Source organism: Melospiza melodia, chromosome 5, assembly GCF_035770615.1.
Source record: "Melospiza melodia melodia isolate bMelMel2 chromosome 5, bMelMel2.pri, whole genome shotgun sequence".
Classification (NCBI taxonomy): domain Eukaryota; kingdom Metazoa; phylum Chordata; class Aves; order Passeriformes; family Passerellidae; genus Melospiza; species Melospiza melodia.
In genome coordinates, this window is record NC_086198.1 from 10,641,730 (window position 1) to 10,647,729 (window position 6,000).

Here is a 6,000-nt window from a genome sequence, read left to right on the forward strand (position 1 = left end):
CAAAACCAGATACAGTGTAATTTCTAAAAGGACTTAATATGACACACAGTCTAGTAAACAGATCTAATCCTATTTCTGGAAAATAAGGCCACAAAAAAAGCAAATGATATGACACTTTTGAATTCTACTTGATGGAGAAGCCAAGTCCCTCTGGTCAGTGCTGTGTTCCTTCTAGATTACAGCTTCCAAAAGAAAGTCCTAGCTGAAATAAGTTACAAATGGAAGCAAATGTAGGTCATAGCCATGATTCATATTTGTACTGCAAACTACAAAGATTCCAAGTAGATATCTTGTTGAGTAGATCTAAAGCCCAATGCTACAAAGCTATATATATTTCACATATGAGTGTATTCCTGAGATAACTGTGAAAGAGATGGAGCAATTCCTGTTCTTGTACCTGCAGACTCATGTTGTTTCCTGTATACTGAATAATGCAGTCAGGTCTCTATACTGAGTGGGTTCCATTCACCAAATCAGAAGAAATCCCATCAATAATTACCAGATTTCACCTTGTAGCCACATTACTAGTTAGACATGATGCAAAGGTAGCAGCAGAAACCTGCAGCAAGGATGTTTTGGAAAAAGTTGGACCAAAGCTGATGAGGAGTTTCACCCTTAACACAGAATTATACATTACTGAAATAAGTTATGCACCATTTTTGAGTACAGCCTGCACCAGGAAAAAAAAATATTTGCAACACTTAGTTTTTAGTGAACAATGCATCATAAGCTGTCATTGGAGTTTTTCCCTGATGATTTTACTTTATGCGAGTGTAGAAAAGATTTCTGTTTATTGTTGTGCTCTGTCATCTTGTTTAACTCATCAAAACGTTGTTTACTTGAAAATGAAGCAAAAGTGATTTTCTTCACAGATAATAACTGTAAGGTACCTATTACATGCAAGCCCATCAAAGTCTGTGTACTTCTCCTCCATCATGTTCCCACTCGAACAGCAACGTTGTGAGATAGCGCTAACCAGGTCAATCAACCAACACGCCCCTTTCTCAGAAGAAAACAGTTACAGCTCATAAATTAAAATCACATTTAAACAACTGATGTACTGCCATCTAGTGCTTCCTGAATGCACAACGAGACAGAGAGATGGACTCTCCTGGGTATCCAGGATTGGCTTACTGCAAACCAATAGTAAAATCGTCGATTTCCTCCAGTCGTGCTCATTGTGAGCTTACCTAAGAGCAGTAATTGGGAGCAATTTACACTGTGAAAAGCAGCATAGTATGCTAAAGTAGTCAAACTGATTATTTACTGTTTCATATGCATATAAACAAGACAGGAGGAGCAGTATTTGCAGAGTGCATCACTTGAGGGGACATTCAGTGAAAATGAAAAATGCTGTAGACTGGGAAAAAGCAAGTGGGATATATCTCACAAATTGTACAGATTCTTTGTTGTACAAAGAGGCAATGAAAACAAAAACATTAAAATACTAAAATGTTATATTCAAGGAGGTATAGCAATTACAATCACATAGGTCTAGTTACTGCACATAATTTTGCAGAGGTTGTTCATAGAAAGTGAAAAGCATATCATGCTGCTGTTCCAGAAATTTAGTTTATCTTCATTTGGAATAACCTTTTCTGTGTAAGAAAGACTAGAAGTATTTATACTTCTAGTATTTATAAGCATATACTCATTGTTTAACAAAATAGCTCAGGATCAGTATTTGTAGCTATACAGAATGTCTATCAAAATTGGACTCCTAGTAAACTGGAAAAAAAAATAAGGGGAAATTTAAGTCAAAGATAAAGATATGAAAATGTTTAGTCCAATAATTCTGGTATAAGGAGGTACTCACAGAATAAGTAGCTTATTATGGTGTTTCTGGAGTAGAATTTTCACTGGTATCAAGGACAGTCCCTTGCCAGTATTTCTATGCAAAAGAAGATTGGGATCTGGGTTAATATACTGAGGTAAAAAATTAGGTAACTTCAGAACTTAAAATATTCAAAAGAATATTTGTTGCAATGCTAATATTTAACCATACAGCCTAAAAAGTTAATTTACACAAACTAGTTCTTGACAAGTTAATTTTAAGATTTTCAGACAAACTGTAGAGAAAACTGAGAAAAAAAACTGTGGGGAAAAAAATAAACTGATTTTTCCTTGAAATTTCATCTTTCTTTATTTCAATTTTATCAGTAGTTTTCCCAAGGTAATTATCCTAAACATACCTCATTTTTAAGAAAATCACCCTAGAAAGCATATAATCTAAACTGAAATATTTTTAGAAAAAGCTCTGTGTTTCCCTTTATATAGTTCAAATAAATGCTTGTCATATTGTGATAGCTTTATAACAGAATGTAAACAGAAATGTGATTTTGAAAAATCAGAAAAAAAAAAAAGGAAAAAAATAACTCTGCAGAGGGAGTAACTTTTCACCCTGCAAATTAGGCATTTGCTTAAGTGCTAATTTAAAACTCAAACTCATCTTTAGCACAAAGTGAGATACATTGTGATAGTTAATTCTGAACTTTTATACTTCTGGTGTGTATTTTTAAAAGTAGATATGAAATTGAAAAGTTTTATCCTTTCTTTAACCCAAATTTATTTGCTTTTTAATATATCTAAGAAATCAGTAAATTTTTTTTTAAGTAATCAAGAGTGCCCATTCTGTTTTTCACAATTTTTCTCTTTGCTATTATTTCACTCTTTGTTTCATCTGCATAAAGCAGTCCAAATTCTCTCTACAGCCATATTATCTACCCTTTTTCATCAGTCCTAACTCTGGAATTCATTATGGACATTTTGCAGAATCATTTTGCAAAATCATTTGTACTAACAGATTAGCTGAAGTAACCCCTGGGCACACTAAGCCTCCAGCATTCAAATTTGTATATTAATCAGTGAAAGACTGAAAGAGTTTTTATCACTACCAGTGTAATGCTCTTCTCTTTTCAATAGCTTGCATTTAAAGGGCACAGAATTTTTAATGGGCATTTTACTCAAGAAGCAAAGTCTGCATAGCAAGTGGCAGTTTTTGATTACATGATTACCATGCACAAATAGCCCCGTGCTGCTCAACACAAAAAGTTGATTTCAGATTTTCACATCACTTACATGATGTGAAAATCTAAAAGTGTACAAGGAGTGAAAGGTTCCTTTGTATTAAACATATTCAGCAGTGAACTGTTTTTTTAACCTCCAGGGGATCTAAAAAATTTACAGGAGATTGAAATAAAATGAGTACTTCTGAAGTGTCTGCAGTATGAGGCTAGAACATAGACTGCACTTACTACAGTATGGCTTTCAGGATTATTACAGCCAATTCATGCAAATAAAATTTTCTACTATTATTTTTACCTTTTCACTTCCCATTTGTATTTTAAGTAATGTTGGGATCTGTCACAACCCCATATTCTCCAAGCAGAGACTGTATTCTTTACATAGAACTGAATGCAGTTTAAGTACTAATTGTACTTGTAGTATGAAAAAAGAAACAGTAATGATAATTATATCTTATAGCTGAATGTGAAGAAGTTTGTGAGCTCAATCCTGTTTCCATTCATGCCAAATTTTATGTGAAACTGAGAGGAAGAAAAGTAGATATTACGTGTCTTTGTGAGGATACAATTGTGACAGCTAGTCCCCAAATATTGTAATTATTACTGATATGGCAAAGGTAATGCCTAAGTAGAGCATTTACTCCTGTGTATCTAATGCCTAAGCAGAGCTTTCTCTAAGGGCAGCATAGCATTGTTGGGCCATACTACATCTTTTTATCTTACCCTTAGCAGATACTTTCATCATTACTGATGGAATTGCAGTGGAAATCATTTAGGACCAGACCATATCATTGTCTGTTTTAGACTGCCCAGCATTAGATCATGCTTCAGGAGCCAGACTTGCAAGTTTGGATACACTTAAATTGCAATGTCTGCAAAATCTGAAGGAAGATGGAACAGATGGAATGGAGTAGAAGAGAATGTTACTTTATTAGAACCTATTTTCATCACTGAAACCTCTCACTATAAAAAATACTGTGAATCTAGTAATTAAAATGATAGATCAAAACCAAAGCAAAGATTGAGTGATCTAGTAAGAACAAGAGCAGACTACTACTATAGAGATTACATACATGTTTTACATAAACCAGTTGAAACTGGCAATCACACAGTTCTGAATATGTTAACTGGTGTTATATGCAGTAAGTATTTATGCACTTCAAATATTTAAACTTGCAATTTTTTCCCTAACTGGGCTCTTCAATAGTCCCTTGAGAACTCTTCATTTCCCATTCAGTAAAAAACAAGGTTTACAATTATATATAAAGTTATAGCTATTCAAATGAATGATAATAAATGTAAACTTATTGGGACGTTAGGATTTTAAAATTACAGCTAGAAGAATAGTTAGAAGAATTAGTTCTTTTGATTTTATCTTAAACACTTGTCTAATGACATGTCTTACACACACTACATATATGTGTGCAAATTGTGGCCTCACTTCACTGTCACTGAAAAATTTTGTTTGCTGAGCACTAGGATCTGTGTTCTTGTCAGGAATGAAAAAATATAGAGGAAGCACAATAAGGAGGAGGAAAAAGGAACATTTACGCTGATAAACTGGAACAGAGCATGCTCTTATCACAGGAGCTGGACTTTATCTGAGTCAAACCAGCATGTTTAAAGCTTCTTTTTAATTTAAGATAGTTGTCCTGTTCATTAAATGTGTGTATCTGTATTAAACAAGAACAAATGAATGCAAGGGATGAATGTAAATGCTCTGGGTGGGAGGTTTCAGTTGAGAATATTTTTCTAGTAAAAGATAGCCAGGAAAAGCCACAGAAACTGAGGTAAAAAAACTTGGAACTTCTTCTCTGAAGAAGCTCATACCTCAAAAGCATTTTCACCTCTTGGCACTTCAACATGCTTTCAAGAGAGACAGAGCCACTGCAGCTGTTCAGGGTGACAGTCCTGGCTTCTCTTGAATAGTACACATAGAACAATTACAACCTGGAGAGGATACAATCTTACTTGTCTTTCAGACCCCTCTAACAGCTTTGATCCTGTTCAGAGGCCTCACTAGCATTAACTGAAGCTTAAGGGACGTTCATAAAGAACAAACAGAAGGTTAAGAAACATTAGCAGAGGAAGAGAGGACATAACAGATAACAAATATGATGCTTTGGAAATTCATACTTTGCACATGTTTGAACAGTGTGTCATTCTGATCCTTCTCATTTCAGAGAGGTTATAGCTGAAAAATGTCAGAGAGGCTAACAAAAATTACCAAATAATAACTAAGCACAACTAAGTGGTTGAGGAGTATGCAGAATACACAAGGCTGTCAATGCCAATAAGACAGAGATCCATAAGGGAGTAGTCTGGACACTGTCAGTGGCCACAGTCTGTCTCAGCGTGATCACAAAGGGTTAGAAAATGAAATTACCAAGGACACGTTTCAAAGAAAACGTGTTTCTTCCCAAAATATACAACGGGGCCAAAAATAACTTAGAAAATGTATAAAGTGCCTCATGAATGCTAAAACTTTTCCTGATCTGAAGGGGTGACCAGATCCGCTGGAAACAGTAACTAGCTGCATAGACTCCATGCTTTCCGCAAGACCAATCGGAGGTGAGGAAACACTCCTCACTGCAAGCTCGCACCAGCACCACGCTGCCTTTACCCCACAACTTGGCCAACCACCTGCTACCGGGGCGCTTTCCCCTCCCAGCGCTGCCCCCCGAGCCGCGGCCCCGCAGGGACACCAGTCCGGAGCCTGCTCTGAGCGCTCTCCGTTTGCAATTCAGGCGCGGGCTGAGAGACAACTGCACCGAGCACGGCCACGGGGCAGCGCGGCACCCCAGGGCGGGCTGGGGGCACGGACCTGCGCCGGGGCGGCGGGACCGGAGCTCGGCCCGACACCGAGAATCGGTCCCCGCCCCGGCCCCTCCGCCGGCCGGGCCGCGCCCCGGGGCGGCGCTGGCGCGGCGCGGGCCCAATGGCGGCCGGGGGCGCTGCTGGCGGGGCGGGGCGGCGG